General features: G+C 33.8%; 1 long non-coding RNA gene across 3 annotated transcripts in view; it reads left to right on the top strand.

The window, feature by feature from the left end:
- Positions 1 to 18,340, top strand: part of LOC140700033 (uncharacterized) — a 38,682-nt gene extending 20,342 nt beyond the window's left edge. Inside the window, exons 3-6 of one of the 3 annotated variants that reach the window (XR_012078246.1) lie at positions 1,979 to 2,080; positions 15,582 to 15,719; positions 16,547 to 16,612; positions 18,141 to 18,340. This is a non-coding gene — a long non-coding RNA (uncharacterized lncRNA). Of the gene's footprint in view, positions 1 to 1,975; positions 2,081 to 15,581; positions 16,101 to 16,546; positions 16,613 to 18,140 lie in introns of those variants that run through there. The other 2 variants (XR_012078247.1, XR_012078245.1) reach the window with 2 other exon arrangements.
- Positions 18,341 to 19,265: the final 925 nt, after the last annotated feature.

Raw genomic sequence — 19,265 nt, forward strand, 5'->3', positions numbered from 1 at the left:
TGGCATGGGATCATTATTGTTTCATTCAAACCTCTTTTTGAAATAATTTATACATCTCTTCCTCAGTCTCCAACTGAATTCTTCGTCTCACCAAAGAAAATTAGTATATTCTGGAGCACAATCTTCACGAGACCTACACTATAAAAACTTACAGTGTAACAATGAGAAAAATATTAACTAATAACCTCACAAATAAATGATTATACCTTGTGGTTGCAGCTACAGCGGAAGGAATCTTTCTCTGAGAATAGAGTACAGAGGTTCTTTTGGACATGCAAGTGTCAGAGAAGGTTCTGAGAAGTCCAGAAAGTGGCTTTTCAGTACAGATCTGAAGAATGAATGGGAATGCACAAGGAAAAATTTGGATGAAAGAGTTTTTTAGGGTACAGCATGCCCTGTGGAATAAAAGCACTTTAGTTATTAGAGAAGTTTGAGATAAGAGTGGCATTCTTGGAGAATATTTGTCCTATGTACAAATATTTTTTGACACCTTGTCATTTTGGTTGTTTGAGAAAGAAATCTTTCTCATCATAATGACGCTTATGATTAAGGTGGACTAGCGGTTTAGAGATGGCAAGAGAAAGTATACACTTAGAGAAGAGGTTATAGCAATTGCATAATTGATAGGAAACAGTCAAATTATGAATGTATGATAGAAGACAGTCGAATTATGAGTGCATAGGCAGTAGAAAAGGAGAGGAGTGGATGAATTTGAGACATTTTACGAGCTAAATTTGATTTTTTTTAAATATTTAAAAGAAGTGAAAATGAAGCAGAGAGGAAAATACTTTGGGTGAAATGTAGGTCATTGGCTCAAATAACTGAAGTAATGTGTAGTCAAGTTGGTTACAAGAGAAGGATGTTGCGTTTGGGGTTTTTTTAAGGTTGATAAAGCTAAAATGTAGTCAGGAGTGAATCTCAAGAAGGCAGTAGGATATAATGCCTGGGTCTCCGAAAAAGATTTAGATTCGATTTTTAAATTTTAGAATTTCTGAAATAGAGACATTGTTTACAGCTATTTGAATGAGTGAGTTTTGCAAGTGAAAAGTATACATAGAGAGTGAGAAAAAGGAGATCCAAGACACAACTTTGAAGAACATCTAAACTAGTTTGGTTAGCGAAGTAAATGGACAAAACTCAAGTAGCCAGTGAGGTAAGAAGAAACTAGAAGTGTGTGTAGTCATTAAATAAGGAGAAGAGAAAGCAAATGTGGCGTTCACAATGCTGTTGAAAGACTCAAAGCAAAACTAAGAACTAAGCATTGTGAAGATAAATTTGAAGATCATGTTGACTGTGTAAAGATCAATGGTAAACTTAGCAAGAAAAATACTGAAATACTTGAGTGGACAGAATCCTCACTGAAGTGAATGGAATAAAGTAGCATATACCAATATTTTGTTTCTCAGTTCCTTCATAACTGCCTTATTTTGTGTTAAGTAGCTGTTTCCTAGGGTACCTTTTCTATTCTCTGGTCATTTTTTGTACTACGTATTTTGAATTCATTTCTCAGTGGTTTCCCCAGGGATTACAAAAACTATTTGATACATAATAATCTAGCTTATACTAATACTAATTACAATAGCATAAAAATATTTGTGTCCACATAACTCCACTTATGCTGTTAAATACACAAATTACTTCTTTATGTGTTGTGTGCCCATTAACATATATTTACAAACATTTTTAATGTAGTTTCCTTTAAAAAAAAAAAAGAGCTACAAACGAAAAAATACGGTTGTACTATTTTTTATTTGTATCTATGTAGTTACCTTTACCTTTACTAGAGTTCCTTATTTTTTCATGTGGTTTCAAGTTTCTGCCTAGTTTCTTAGCATTTTTTATAGTGTACGTACACTGGCAATGAAAGTATCAGTTTGTTTTTTAATCTCAGACTGTCTTACTTCCTCCCCCATCTCTGGAAGATCATTTTTACAGATATAGAATTTATGTCTCACAGATTTTTCTTTTCTTTAAGCAGTCTGAATATGTCATCCCCTTGCCTACTGGCCTGCAGTACCGAGAACATAGGCTGTTACTTTCAAGGCTACCGCTGAGCCAAGGAGGAGAGCATGGATCTAGGGTAAGCTGAAACACGACGAACCTCACTGTTCTTAATGAGATTTCCATGTTTGTTTGTTTGTTGTTTTTTCTTTCCTGAGGAAGTGCTCCCCACAAGCTTTTGATTAGTTTCCAGGGCTCTGATGATGTTGCTTCTGACAGTTTTGCCAGTTTTTTTTTTTTAAATTAATTTTGTGTATGGGCTGGCTTTTAGAGTTTCTCATACAAAAATAGGGACATCACTGATATCACACTATGCACTTGTAAAAGAAAGATTAATAATGAAAGCTGTAGGGGATTATTTTATTATTATTTCTACCAACGTTTTTTCCCACACAATAACAATCTTACTGAAATTACACAGAGCATCTTAACTGTTCTTGAAATAAGTGTTATTTTTATTTATGATTGAGCATTCAGATATTTGGCTTCTGTCATGGTTTATGCGCTAAACTCACTTTTTTTCCTGTCTTTTCTTTTAACTTGGCTCAGTTTATTTTCAAACTGGTTTTGGAACAGACACGGGTCTGTCATATTAGACTGTGAAAATTATGCTTGTGATAACCATACCAAGATCTTAAAAGACAGGCTGGTGTTATTGGCAGCCATGTACTGTCTATATACGAATGGTTCCACTACAAGTAACTCTGAGCCCAATTTTGAGAAATTGTATAAAATTGATGATAAAATTATGAGAAGTTATGTGTATAGAAATAACACATTTTCATCAAGAAACCACTCTTACAAGTATTAGGTGTCTAACAGAACTCAATTCATGCCACAATATTTTTATTTTATGTTTCAATTTTTTAAGTTTTATGTTTTGAAAATAATTAAAGGTTCTGTGTTTTTTACCTATATTGTGTAGAGTTCCAGGAATAATAAATCATCATATATTTAACACAAGGCAAATATGACTCATTGAACTTTTAATAAAATATCCACAAGTTATAAGAAACATTTTAAAGATTATTTTTTGAAGATGACTTAGCAGCTTTAGAAAATGTATTGCTTCCCTATCATCATCATTGTTATATTCACCGTATTTATCACCATTATAAACTACATATGTAATAATTATGGTTTCACTCTGTATTCTTTTTAGTCTGTTTGTTTTCCTAAAATCCTTTTGCCAGTGGCAAGGAAATCAGTAATTTGGTTATTATTTCAAATCAAGATTTTAAAATGCAAAATACTTGCTTAGAGTTACATTACTAAAAAACTGTAGAGACAACACTAGAAATTTGTTTTCTCAAACCTTTGTCTAAGATTTAGTTTAATGCAGGATCCAGCACAGACATTCCTACATTTTGTATTGCACTGCAAAACAGTGCATAGAAACATCAATTCACAGACTGAATTATACGGAAAAGGAGGGAAGAATTATTTAGTGATTAGAATATGAACAGTCTATAGAATGCATGGACTATTCTTAGCAAAACGTGGATTTTTAGGAACTTATCTAATCTCATTCTGTTGCCAATACTTTCAACTGTGAAATGGATGTACCTAGCTGTGAAAAAAACTCCCTGAGAACAGTATTTTCCCATTTATTTTTAATTGCCTTGAGACACTGACAAGATGCACTATAGAATGAGTGGTATTATCTTTTCAAGAGATGTTATCACACTTTCTTAAACACTGAAACTTCACAGTTTACTACTACTATGTAGATGTGGGGTTTATTGCTTTGCTGATGATGAAAGTCATTATATTCAATAAAAATAAATGGAGATCTTAAAAATTTTTCAAGAATACTACAAGGAGGAATAGTATTATAATAAAGTAAAAACACATTCTTATTCTTTATGTACACTTTCTACTAATATATTATTTAACATAGACCTGAGATTGTTAAGAGCATTTAAGGGAAATACATATAATGAAAACATTAGTTATATTTCTTCTTTATATTTTTAATGGTAGTAAATATTTCCTGATTCAGATCAGAAAATTGATTAAATCAAAAATCAAATTGCTTGGAGAAGAAAAATATCCAAAGGTAATTTAAACGAGAGCTTCATCAGGGAAGGGATTGTCTATTGACTGTTTGTTTAGGTTGACACACTGCTATTCACACACCTTTCTACTGAAAAGTAGCAGAATTAGCTGCGTTGTCAGTGGAAAAACAGCTGCCAAGTTTTAACGTATTCTATGAAAAGGAAAAAAAAGGGAAGTCAGAAATAAACAAGATGTCCTAGTGAAAAGAAATCTTATCACATTTATTGCCTTAAAAGGATAGATAAGAGTAAAGGTCTATTTTCTCTGTTCATAGATAAGTGCACTTCTGATGATGCAGGATGAAAACTCTACAATTTGATAACACAAACTACCATATATGGTAATTCCTGTAGGTTTCTGGCACTTGCTTTGCTAATATAAAAAGTTGCTGGGATATCAGAGAAGTTTCTGATCCAGCACAAAACAATAACTGTGTTTGCTGACTTACCAAAAAGCAGCGTTGTGCAGCGGTTACCCGTGCAGGGTGCCCGGGCTTGGATTTGAGGTCTGCCACGCATTAGTTGTGTACAGCCTGAGGGCAATTGTAATAACATCTGTGCCTCAGTTTCTTTATTTGTATAATGAGAAAATAACTTATTTTCTAGGATTGTTATACAATGTAAGTTAGTTAGTGCGTGCAAATTGCTTAAAACAATGTCCGTAAGTCCGGATAGTTATCCGACGTCCTGTAGACTATGGTAGCTTGAGCTTGTCTTTTACTTCTTTTATGTATGGAATTTTTATTTCACCAAACTCTTAAGTCTTACCATATGGCTTTTAGTCAGAATCATCTTTTATGTAAAAAAATAGATGGCTACGTTAAGGATTTAATGTCCAGGAAACCTGCAGGTCCCAAATACCCAACATCTAACAACTCTTCCTTCAGAGGAAATAGTATTAGTTGGAGAAAAAGTTCTGTCAGTTTTCTAATTCATAAAATTCAGTATAAGATACTCATTTCTTTTTTAAAAAAAAGTTTTTCTTCTCTGATAAAATGCAAATATTTCAAGAAGATATAATTTATTGAGTTAGTCAAGCATGCTTTACTATAAATAAATATATCACCTCCTGATTTATACCAGAATTTGTTTATTGGTTTATTTATTGTATTCAGAGAGATATTATTCTCCTTTTTCTTCTTTTCCTTTCCCTTACGTTTATAAACAATAAAGTCCTAAAAGCCACTAGATTTCGGACAACACGAGGTTGCCTCATGTCTAGCAGTGGGCAGGGAGAACTGTGTTGTCCTGAGTAGAGTATCGGAGCTCCAGCAGGATAAGGAAGGCATCCACTTAACTATTCAGGGAGATGAGGCAGCGTGTTGGCAATTTACTGTCAAATAGTAATGATTTAACTTGGTTATTCATGGGAGGTTATGGAATAAGAGTGACAAAATATGAAAAGTGAACAGATGAGTCAGAAAACAAATTCTAAGATTTTGTTAATTTATGTACTGTTGCCTATCTTTCCATTCCTTTATTTCACATAACTTGGACTTCTGTATCCTGTAGGTTGACTGCTTCATAAGCAATATGTATATACAATTCATAGATTGCACTGTCTAATGTCACCCTCTCAAATAGTCAAAAGATCAATATTATTTTCTGAAGATTAAAAAAAAATTCAAACTCAGAAAGATGGGGAGATGTCAGAAAAGACTGATGTCTGACCTGAGCACTTTCTGTCATCCCATTTAGCTTTATGTCACTATTTAAATCACTAATATATAGTAAGGGGGCATGAAGAGTTAAATAATACATGATGATATGATGAAAGACAATACTTAAGTAATCACTTCAGTATGTCACATAACTGGCCTATTTAAGATAAAGGAATGATATTATTGAATTTGTGATCTGTACTAAAACTATCTGAATTTACATCTCAATTCTAATATTTTATCATTGAACAATTTGGGACAATCGATTTAAACTTTTTACGAGTCAGTTTTCACATCCATAAAAGAAAAATAATAGTAGTATTGCATTCATAGGATTGTGTCAAGAATCAAATAAGTTAATACAGTTAACAAATTTAGCTCAAGACCCAGCACATGGTATATGCTGAATAAATATAGAAATTAGTATCATTATGAATGTTGTAATTAAGATAGACATTTATATATGATAATTGTTGGTGTACTTCTAGCTCTTATTGCTGAGAAATTGTAAAAGTGAGTTATTCCAAATGAGAAACACCATGAGGCAATTAATAAGTAGACTGATACAAAGGGGAAATTTGTTAAAGTAATTATACACATGCCTCTGCATAAATGAGAACAGAATGAATAACATAATCAAATTTTAAGATTAATTTGTAATTTAGATGGTCTAGATTTCAATTACTTAAACTTTTATTGTATTTCAAGAGCAGAAATAAGAATTTTAATGTAGTACATTCATAAATTTTCAATAAAATTCTATAGATGCAGCCTTCTAATCATTACTGAGAATTCTTTCATAGTAAGACTTTATAAAAGTATTGTTGTATCAGTAATTTTTCATACTTTTAAAGATTCTTTAATAATTTAACTTTAGAGTTACTGACATGGTGACTTAAGAGACAGTAAAAGCACATAAAAAATTACCCTCTGCAGGAAGCTCCATCACTAGGATTTGAGCCATCAAAACAACACGAGCTCCATGTCTGAAGCTGAGGTCGAGTCTTTCAGAACTGAGATTTCTCTTTTTCTTGGCAAGTGTAATTCACTCTCTGGGAAAATCATGGCCAGAAAGTCTCATAATAAAAGACTCTACAGGCTTTCTGGACATTAGAAAGCTCTTAGACAAAGAGCACGTTTACTTGTTAAATGTGAATAAATTGAAGGCTTTCCCTTGGCATATAAAAGCTGTTACAAATAAAAAAGTATTATATTGTTTTTCAGAATTTTGATAAGCAAAAGCAGTTGCTATATATGAATGCACACGTATATACAATCAGCAAAAATGGTGATGGCCCCATGGAATAAATGGTATGCATATCCTACCCAAAATAAGGCATCAGTTAATTGGTTTATATGAACAGTCCAACTCCAAAAACAATGATTTGGAAATACGAGAGTTAGGATACCACACTTAAATGTGATGAGAGTTTGAGGTACATCTGATAGAGAAAAGGCCATTGAAAGAGAAGTCAATCCAGACTTATCCAAAGATGCTGTGACAATGGGGTGAGGGACCATGATGTATTTTTCTATGGTGGTTATCATGGCCACCAGAAACCAGTTCAAAAAGGAGGGAAGACTGAGATGCACGTTTTTGTTCTTTTTGTAAAATTCTTTGATGTCACACTATAGGAAACATTGTTACTCTATGGAACTGCAGAATGAAAAGTGGGGTTCAGTTAAGGTCTTATAGGAATCTGTGCAACCCCTCTGAACCTTAATTTTCTCTGCTTAGGTGCTAAGTAGAACTCTAGCAGTTATCTAGTTATGAAAGGAATAGTTCACTTCCTTTCTGGCTCAAGACTGTATGTTTTATCTTTCCCAAATTTGTCCTTACAGGGTCTTGTACTCTAATTGTGTAATGGCATGTTCTGTAACCAGTTAAAGAATTATTAGATGTCTTTGAACAGAGTGGAGTAGATACTCCTAGTCAGAGGCCAAAGATCAAGCTATTATTTTAGAAATAACAAGAAAAAGAGGACATAGGAAATTTAATTTTTATTTCTGTTACTTCCATTACATTACCCTGCTAGACCCTAGTGATCCAGTGTAGTGTGCAATTTTAATACTCAAAACAAACTAAATACATAGAACACATTGATAATATAAAATATTTTATAATTATTCTTAAAAAAGACTCAGATGATATATTTATATGATGTATAGATAGATTTAAAGATACTAATTTAAAAACTGAGATGAATACCAAGTTGTTGAAATTTATTTTTAAATTGTTATAAAAACACTAGTCATTTTAATAGAAAAATTGAATCTCATATTTTGAAGTTATCTACCAAACATAGTTACCATTTATCTTATTTATTTAAAAAAAAAATCAGCCATACTCACAATTTGCTGGAAATAAGATTGTTTTACTTTGACTTTCTTTTCTTTTCTTTTTAAGATTGAAACATAGTAGCAAAAGGATTTCAGTAGTTTAGGAAAAATTCTCTTCTGGAAAATAAACACAGACTATACAAACATACATTAAATGTAGCATGAATATTTATTTCAATCTGGAGTATTTTAGTGCTATTTTTATATATTAATAATATACATAATGTGTTTTCAGACATTACATTTTAAAACATTTTATTCTTTGTGATATTTTAAACACTATAATGTGGGGGCAAGTGTATTTTGTGACCAACATGATAAACAACATTGATTTTTCAAATATAATTATCTACGGACCAACAAATTCTTTTGGAATTGAAAAATAAAAATATGACCTAGTATATTTACTCATATTCTTCCCCCGGCACTTTCCTTTAATATATTCTCAATAAAATAAAGGGATAAATTAGATAAATTCATGCTTTTAGGTTTGACACTTTGCATGTAGGTTATCCTTAATTTTTGTGAGTTTAAATTGATTTTATTAGCCATAGGTAGAAACTGAGACCACGTAAATGGGACTTGATCCCCACCCAACACTTTGGAAACAATGTAGGTTTTTTAGTTTCCAAAACTCTTAAATGAGACTCTATATATTTTTGAAAACACCTCACCAAAACCACAAAGCTGAGGACAGAGCAAAATCCCAGCCCCTGTCAGGCCTGACTGGCTGAGCAGCCACCGGAATCACTCTCCACACCCCACTGGCTTCCAAACCGGAAGGTCAAAGGAAAATGAGATTCTAGCTGAAATCAGAGTTACCTGACTGTTTATACCATCTAGAGGTCACTGAGATGTGTTAGGCTGACAAACAGCTAAATATGACAAGACATTTCCTTAGTCTCAACACAGATTTCAAGCCCTCACTCTTCACTCTGATCATCTCCAATTACTTTCTTCTGCCTTTTTCTCTGACCAAAATCTTTAGCATCCCATTCTCTCATACATGCCCTCCTTCTTCACAAAGCATCAACTCTCCTACATCTCTAACTTTTCCCTGTTCAAAATGAATAAATTTCACTAAGGACTTTGTTTCCCCAAGAGTTTCCACAGAAGGAAGCTGACCTTTGACCACACCAAAAATAGCTCAAGTTTACCACACAAACGTATCTGAGGTTCTGCCAGTCAGTCCTTTGTCATCCAGTCACCCTGAGCACATGATTATGTGATACATGTGTCAGATTCAGGGGAAATATAAATTGAGAATTGTTAGGGTATAGATAGCATTTAAAACCAGTAGACTGAATTAGATCACTAAAGGAGTGAGTATTGAAATAAAAAAGAGTTTCAACCAGTGAGCACTAGGTGACTCCAAGGATAAAAATGAGAGCTATCAAAGAAAGCTGAGACAGAAGGGATGTAAAGGTAAGAAGAAAACTTAAACTGTGTTGTTTTGGAAGCAAAGTGAAGAAAATGACTAAGAAGGAGGGAGGAGTGACTGTGCTAATGCCACTAACTCATTAGTGTGATTGAGACTCACATGCCCATCAGATTTAACAGGATGGAGGTCCCATGGCCTTGATGAAAGCTTTCGTGGTGGGGGATGGGGAAATCCTGAAGGGAGTAAATTGTAAGACAGATTGGAGGAGAAGAACTAGAGACGGTGGATGTAGGCAACTCCTTTTGAGAAGTTTTGCTGAAAAGAAGCAAAGAAATATGATGGCACCTATTAAAACCAAGGCTGTCTCTATGGCCATGATAACAAGCATCCACCAGAACTGACTTTGAACCAGACTGAGTGATCTAGGACGCCTTGCCTCTGAAGGGGATTTGCAAGCCATTCGAGCTGTAATATCCCACTGCCTCTAAATGTCCTCCAGTCAAGACTGTATCTCTCCAATAAACTTGCCTCTATATAACAACCAATCAAGAACAGTCTCATCCAACTGAAACTTCTCCAGATGATACCCAGTTGCTCATATTCCAGAAAATTCATCAAATCTTGACCACCAATAGCCCTATAATAAACTCAGCAATCTTCCCACTCAAAGACTGTGCCTTGTGAGCATAACTCTTTATTGCTACAGTAAACAATAAATTCAGCCTTGTAATTTTCTATTTCAGACACTGAATGGTGACCTCAGCATTTTCTGATACGACTCTTCCTGCCCCAGTACATCTCTGTACTCTTCATTCACAGCCAATATGCTTGGGAAGAAGTTCTCCACCCTTGATGTTTCTATGTTCTCACATTCTCTTCCCTCTAGTGCTCTGTCGTGTACTAGGTTTTGTTTCCAGCTACACCATTTTCAATTAAATTGATCTTGTTTTTCATTAAGTGTTTTTCAAACTGGGTTAGGGAGAACCCCTGGGGTTCAGAAGTCTTTCCAAGGACTTTATCCCAGCATGAAGAGCTTTGAGGGAATCCATTTTTAAATCTTCAACTTCTATTTGTACTTACCCTTTCCTACATCGCTCTGCTTGAGCAAGCCCTCAGGAGTAACCCTATCTCCACCTTATTAAATAAAGCGTTACCTCTCACTCTGCTTGAGATTTAATTTGGTACATTTCTCAAGAGGTAAAACCTTCAAACAAAGGGACAGTTTTAAAGATCAGTGTTTTAGAAGCTTACCCTTCAAAGCCAACATAAAAACTACTGTGAGGCATGAATCATTCCCTGTGTTATACCTACAACTGTTAAAAGGGAAGCTTGACTTTAGAGATGGGCGATCTTGACCTCTGTTTGCATATTCTGACACACACACACACACACACACACACACACACACTCAGACTGGTTCAAAGTCAGTTCTGGTGGATGCCTTTTCCAACCTCCAATATTGCAACAGATTTCAGTGTCTCCTAAGGGGAATCCTTAAGTAGTACGTGATGGGAAGAAATCTTGATAATGGCTTTCCCTCATCAACTACCTCTCTTCACTTATTTATTCCATTCATTATTTACTAAAATACCCCTAACAGAATATGTTCTTCTATGGTAACTAATACAACAAACAAGGATCATTAAACTGACTTCTATAAGACCTATAGTTATCAGAAGCCTTGTACTTTTTGTTCTTTGGTGCCTGAATTTTTGCTAACCAATGTCATTCTAGTAACAAGTAAAACTTCTTTGTGGCTACATTAAATGATTGAAAGACAGCAGTCCCATCAAGACCATTTACTGATGTATTTCCCATGTAATTTTAACCATGGACTTATTATTTTAATCAGCCTGTAATTTGGTTATATTTTCATTAGCTTTTAATAACAATATCCATAATGATAATTCAGTTCTGAAGATGTTTTACTACTTAGAAGTTTACAGACCAAGGAAAAATTTTAAATATATTAAATTTCAATTTAAATACTTTTTAATAAAGTAGTGTGATAAAAGTGGTCAAAAAATGATAAACAAAAAATATATTATATGCAGGTAAAGTACTATAGGCTAGAAGAATGTAATGAGGAGTTCATGGATAGAAATAAACAATCCAAATTTTTTAACTTGAAAATTTATTCGTATGTTTTTAAAATGATTTATGATGATGATATGAAATCACTATAATGATAGTTTGTTATTTTAATAGATTTTTAAAAAATTTTAAGTTCTCAACAAAATTGAGCAGAAAGTACAGAGAGTCATCAAATTCTCCACATTATTTTATTATACAATATTTTAAATGCTTGTTAAACAAGTTTTTAAAAGAAATGTCAAAATTTAGAGAGTACTCTGAGTTGTGCATTATAAATACATACACACGCATAAGCACACACACAAACACACATGTCTGTCCTGTCTCGGTTACTACATATCCATATTTCTGAGTACTTTAATAGGCTTATGATATCCCAATGTAGATTGTTAGCCTTTGGAGTAAAAGTAAATAACCACTGAGTCTCTGTGTCTTAGAACAACAACTCCTTTGTGGTTCTGTGGTTGATTTCTAGTTTCATGCCATTAACAAATCTTACTTCTGACTCACTTTACATGAAAGCTACAGTCAACTGAAGTTCTGCTCTAGGCTGTAGGTCACTTGGCATTTAGTGTTCCATATGTGTCCTTATTCTGTGATCCAGGCTGAAGGCTGAGTCCCAGAGATACACTGTTTTCACGTATGAGCAGAAGACATGTATAAGATGCTAAGCTAAATCACATGTGCTCAAGCCCAACGATGGGGCATATATGAATTATTCTAACCATTTCTCTATTATCACGCACTCAAGTTGTTTTGAGTTTTGTCCTCTCTCTCCTCTTTATTTCATTTTTTTTTCTTTTTATCAATACAGACTGCAGTAAACATCTTTAAATATAGCTCTCATGGAGATATGTTTAATTCCAAATAGATTCTTAAGAGCATTATTACCAGGTCAAAGCTTTAGGGTAGCAGAAAACTGAATAGAAAACTTTCAAATTTCAGAAAGGCTATAGAAATTCTAGTCTTTCATGTTGTCAGTCTCATCAAAGAGAATTTTCTTGTTTCTGCGTTTCCTTATTTCTTAATTGCTTGCCTGTATGCCCTTTGCTTACGTTTCCAAGATTTCTTTCTTAATGATTTGTAAAGACTGTAAAAGTTGACACTTATAAGTAACAAGATTAAACATTTACCATCTGCCATGCATAATGGTGACATACAATTTCAAACAAAGCTATAAGTTATGCATATGTGAATTATTATCCTCATTCTCAAATGAGAAACCTGACAGGCTAATTAACTTGTATGTATCACAAAACAAATAAATTGGTTCATTACATAAACCTATGCAGCCTATCCTAGAGTCCACTCTAGTTTAGTTTAGCTTTTGCATAGTTTACACAATTAAAGGTGGGTGGCCTTGGATAAGACTTGAAGAGAACACATGTTTATGTATAAATTTGACATGATTATTATAAATTAATTGGTAGGACAGTTGCATTGTATGCATCTAGCTATTGAATAAAAGACAATTAGTTGTTACTATAATTTGACAAAATTTTACTATTTTTGACTCATTGAGGCTTCCAGAAAAATGTGATGATACAAAAGAATCTGTACAGTTTAGTTCTTTATGTTGACTTTTGTCTATTTATGTCTAGATAGAAATCTATTACTCGTATCCTATTTAAACAAGGTGATGTGAAAATTAAGTGCCATGATTAATAAGCTCTGACTTTTTTTGCCATGAAAGTAAATGAGAGGATATGAAATTCTATTGATGTAGAAATTCTTTTGAAATTTATTTCTGTTGTTAAGTAACTTCCTAATGTAAGTTGTGTTTCTTTAGAAAATAACTATAAAAAATCCTCAATTCTTCATATTGTTGTAAAATTGTTTATTACTTTTAAACAATAAGTGATACTTTTTCCGTTTGAGACATTAAAACACTTCTCTGAAGTTGCTAACATAACTCTGAATTACCTTGGGAATAGTTAAAATTGCGTTTAATCCTTTTAAATTGTTTGATATTTCAAAAATGCATTCCAATGCTCTGTATTTGTATTGTTTTTAATAAGTGCAAGTTTTTCCAGGATTCCTGGATGTTTTTGATGATTGTGTTGTTAGATATATATCCTCTGATTAATGCAATCTATGTTTACCGATTTCAAAATGTTTAATTTTTAATCTGCTTTAATGTGAATTATCTTTCTTGCACTACAAATTTTAACTCTATGGACAATTTTAAAATAGATATAATTTGAGTTTAATAATTTTTAAATGATTGATTATTCTGGCTTTTGAAAATTGACCATACCAAAATTTATTCATAAGCATTTTTTTTAATATTACATCAAGACAGCAACAATTGCTAGTGGATTTTATGTACTTATAAACATGAAAAATGGAGAATGATGAATGATTAATTTCTTTTATGCTGTTTCTTCCTGCAATTGCTAACTTCCAAAACTATCAGTAAGGCTGCGGTTTGTTGTACAGCTTAAAAGTCTAGTATCGTTGATAAATGATAATTTGTTTTTGTTGTTTCATAATCTGTCTATTAAATTTCTAAAGCTTCCTTTAAAACAGCACTGTAAAAATTCTATAATAATGTTTTAGGTGAATTTAATAAGCAGTGATTTTTTTGGACTGTGTTTACTTTCAAAAAAACCTTGAATACGTTTTTAGTGTAGAGCCATTTTTAAAAATGCTTTTGTTTGGCAAAAATATAGTGCTTTCAAGATGATTTTGTGCTTACAAAATTACAACATATGTATGGCCTATTTGTTTCTGTGGTATGAGTTTGTCAACCTGGTCACCAACACTGACTCTGCCAAGGACACTACACAAACCCATGCTCCTTAGTGACACTGAGGACACTCATATATTCTTCCTACCTGGGCCTCTCAGCTTTTGTCCATATCCAAAATGCATATAGTTTAGTCTCCATCCACATCCTTATTATTTATTTCTTGCAAATTGTATTACTTCAACATATCAAGACTAAATATGGTAGGCACTTAACTAAGATAGTAGTGATTAATGGCTTTAAAATTCAATCCCATTTTACTATCATTGACAAAAAAAATTGTGCCTTAGGTAAAATGAATCTAGAGTTTTAAAGATTTTGTGAAGATTAAAATGTAGAAAAAGATACAAGGTAATTCATAAATTGATAATCATTCTAAAATAAGAAAAATCTAGTGGTTCACAATCTTTACTAGACTGGACTGAAATTATTCATTCATATTTAATAACATACCAACCCAGGAGATAATGTTACTTAGTAAGTATTTTGAAGAAAATGTGGAACATGTATTTTTATTTATAGCATGAACATAATTAGTAATATAATAGATGAGAATAAATTTATGAAAGCATAATCTTTTGCATAATTTTTCAATATATAAAAAAAGAAAATATTATAAATTTACACTAAAATCACAATCACAAGAAGAGCTAACATTTCAAGGCTTACTGTAGTCCCTTCAATTTGTAATGATTAAGTATTTAATTCTGAAAATAGCACACGAGATAGGTATTAATGTCATTCTCTTACAAATGAGGAAATAAAGGCACAACAAACGCTAAGTAGAAGCTGAAATGGGGCAATTTTGCTCTGGAACAAACCTCTTCACCATATGAAGATGGGTGCTGAAAATTAAAGATGAAGATGTCATTAAAAACTACATAAACTAATTTCAAATTAAATAACAGTTAAATTAATTGATTAAAGCTATCACTGTGGATGACATTATAGAAAATTTTTAAAATTTATTTGTTGACGTATTATGACTAGACTGAGCAATCAGACATGTCTTTGAGTCCAGAAGGGGTCAATTTAGCTTGTTTGTAAAGTTAACACAAAGTAGGAAACATGAGCACCAACATCTGAGTTGCAGCAGGGATATTCAGCAAGAAGTACATTTGGAGAGATAAAACAGAATTAATTTTAAAAGTCAAGATTAAGATCTGAAATCCAAGGTCTGAAAAAGCTGAGATGGGAAGTTAAATCATATTAAGAGAGCATGTCTAGGTTTCTAGTGCTTATTTTTATTTTAAACAAACAAGATCTTAATTGTCCTTACTGATTATTTCATTCAACAGAAAGAAGAAATAATTGTGAAGTTCACTATTTTTGTAAACAAAAAGAATTCTTGACCAGGAGGAGCTGTTGGAGACGAGACAAAAAATCATCTGTCATTTTAGAATTTTTAATGACCAGAGAGAGATGGGGCAGACCAGGTACAATCGTCCCTCAGTATCCTCAGAAGAGTGGTTCCAGGACCCCTACAACCCACCCCGCTCAGATACCAAAATCCACAGATAAAATGGCATAGTATTTGCATACAACCTAAGCACATCCTCTCATATACTTTAAGTCATCTCCAAGCTGCTTGTAATCCCTAGTATGATGTAAATGCTATGTAAATAGTGGCTGGTGCACAGCAGATTCAAGTTTAGCTTTTTGGAACATTCTGGAATTTTTTTCCCTAATATTTTCAGTCCTTGGGTGGATGGATTTGAGGATGCAGAATCCACAGATGCATAACTCTGTGGATATGGAGGGCCCACTGTATGCAGATTTTTACAAGATCTGGTGTGATAAAGTCCATCCTAATGAGAGAGATGTCTTTCCATGGTTGACGGTGTGCTCTGACTAAAGTGATTCACACGCTTCAAAAGTTTATTTCTTGTCAAGACTGTCAATTAACTGCTCTGAAGTAATTTTTCAAGTCTATCATCTTCAAATCCCACTCCAAATTTGTGGTCATATTTTTTCATCTAAAAGACAAATATAAAAATTTAGGACGATCACTTTAAAGCCTTTTGTATTCTAAGTCAAGTACTAATACTCTCTTTATCAATGATCATTTAACCATTTATTACTTATTCTTCAGAGTAAAATAAGTTGAAACACGTATTATCACAACAGAATTGTATATTACACTCTACCTATGTTTTCTCAAACAAAAAGTAATTGTCTTCTCCCCAGGAGAAGGCAGAAAGAAGAAATTTCAAAGTAATGTGGCTCAACACCGTTGATGATTCTCTTGCTCCTACCTCTCTAGGGCAGTGGCACTTCGCTTTCATCAGAACCTTGTTCTGTGGATTAACAGAGAAAAAATTAAAATCAAGTAGGTGGTTCATAGAGCAGGGGAAGAATGTGCTCTGTTGGTGTATTAGTTTTCTATCACTGCTGTTAACAATTTGTCCAGATTCCGCAGTGTAAAACGACACCCCCTGTCATCTCACAGTTTACATGGGCTAGAAATCTGGACACGGTGTAGCTCAGCTGGTTCTCTGATAGTCTCCTAAGGTGGATATCAGGATGCTGGCTGGACTGCATTCCTTTCTGGAAGCTGAGGGCAAGACCCTGCATTCAAGGTCACTCCAGTGGTTGGCAGAATTTTTTAGTGGGGCTATAAGACTGAGTTTCCTGTATCCTTTTCTATCAACCCACGATCATTCCCAGCTTCTGGAGATGGACTGCATTCCTTGGTCATGTCCCTCCTTTCTCCAACTTCAAAATCAACAATAGCAGGTCATTTCCTTGTCCTTTTTAAAATTTCTCTGACTCATCTCTCCTGCCTTCCTCTTCCATTTTTAGGGCTCATGTAATTGTATGGTACCTACCAAGATAATCCAAGAAAGTTTGTCAATTTTTAAGTCAGCTAATTAGTAATATGAATTACAACAAAGTCCATTTGTAGTGATATCTAGCTCAAGAGACAAAAATCTGGGGAGACTTCATTAAAATTCTGCATACCATATCTGGCCAAATCCCACTCTACCAAGAGGAGAGGTAAAGGAGAGAGTTTCACAAAATAGAAATAATAAAAGCAGAAGATTCCTGGGAACTCATCTCATTTTTTTTGGATTAATATTTCCAGAGTACAGATTTAATTTGCCTAAATTTATTTTCCAATTAAAAAAACATTCAGTTTGCAGAACATACAAATGTTCCTCAAGACTTTTTTAAATGCTTTCAAAAACATTTATAGAACTTTTATTTATAGAAAACAGCTATAGAAAAGAGCTGGTTCAACTATGTAAGACTGTCATATTAAAGAAGACCATGGGTTATATATGAATACCCTCAGCCTCCAAAAAACTATGTCCTAATCAATGTTTAAACTATATTCTAGGTACCACCTTCTGCACAAAGATGTGCATTTTCCTCTCCACGCCCCGGATCTCATTAATTACCTCATCAACCTACCCCTGTATTTCTTTGTACATACCCCTCTTGATACGGAGTGTTTTCAAGCTGTTATTTGTGCAATTTTGTTGCCCATCGGAATAATACCTATTTGAGACCTTATCTTTATCTCTTAATTACTCATTGTTAAAAGAATTGCATTGAGTACTGCAGAGGATATGAATGGTAGAGATGTAAAAATCTGGACCTCAGCTTTTGTTCAGTTGCCTTCATTTCCTAAGGACTTATATGTAAATGGTCTTTATATTTAATGGTGAGTGCAAGGAAGTGGATGAAACTATCTGAAACCTGGGGGTTTTAACTGATGTTCTTGTAGATTTTTGTGACATCAAAAATCTCTTAGCATGAGAGTGTGATAATAATGGTGCCCAGGAAAAGACATATATCAATCACTGCCATATCCAGCTCCTGCTAAAAAGTCGAATTATTCTTTACTATTTCAGAAATTGTTCGACTATTAGAGGAGATAAAATACGATCAGAGATTTAATATTACATGTGAGTGACAGATCCTTTTAAATAACGGCTAATATCTGATGACTTCAAGCAACTTTATAATGTTGTAGCCTGCAAGTTTCTGGTGAAATCATCAAACAAGCCACCAGAAAAAGAAGAAGATGACAATATATTAAAACAAAACAAAACAAAACAAAACAGAAAAAGGTGTTTATGAACACTGAAAGAATTGAAGGAGAAATTTTCAACAACCTTCTCACCTTACCCCCTTACAATCTTTCGGTGTTTCCTTGCCAACCAGGGCTTACATCTTCTTCTGTCAAATGCAATCACTATTTTATTAAAAATCCTTCTGCCATCTTCTCTTTCCTCAGCTCTCGTTTTTCTCCAGTTCATTCCTGTGTGAAGCAGGCAAGAGGGCTGTGGTAGGATGGGTCAAGGAAGCAGGATGTGAACAGGAGTAGCACCTCACAAGTGTCAGTTGCAGGTTTGGGACAACTGGTCAGAGACCAGCTTGGCTGGACCTAGGATGGTAGTGTAGGGGAGAAAGTTGTATCTTTCCGCTCATTCCAGGCACTTAGCCCCTCACAGCAGAGCTTAGAGTTGGGAACTACCCGACCATGTGCCTTGGATTTTCTCTGTAGCAGAGAAGAGGCTTTGAGCCCGAGAATCACACAGATGCACTTTCCATGATGCCAGGCTCACAGGTGGATGGCTATAGGAGCTGCTGATTGTAGGCTTTTATCACAAGCTATTATAAGCAGGAGTAAAGGTTTTCATCACTTACAGTGAACTACGTCTGGATGAGTTCAGAAAATGTTTGCTGTATTTTATCTTATGCAGTTGGAACCTAATGTGTTATATCTATTTGCATAATTCTCATGTCATACATAATGTGCTCCTAAAAATATGTACGAAATTATGTGTTGATTTCAAACTAGGGAGAAATTTATCATAATATTTAGCTCTTTCACCTCTATAATTCTACTTACAAACGCAGTCAGTAACATGGGTAATATTGGCAGCAATTGTGAGGATAGAGAAAGAGACATGGAATAACAGATACGGTGAGTGAATCAGGATCCCTAGAAGATTTTGGTGCATTGGGTGACA

Source organism: Vicugna pacos, chromosome 2, assembly GCF_048564905.1.
Source record: "Vicugna pacos chromosome 2, VicPac4, whole genome shotgun sequence".
NCBI classification, from domain to species: Eukaryota; Metazoa; Chordata; class Mammalia; order Artiodactyla; family Camelidae; genus Vicugna; species Vicugna pacos.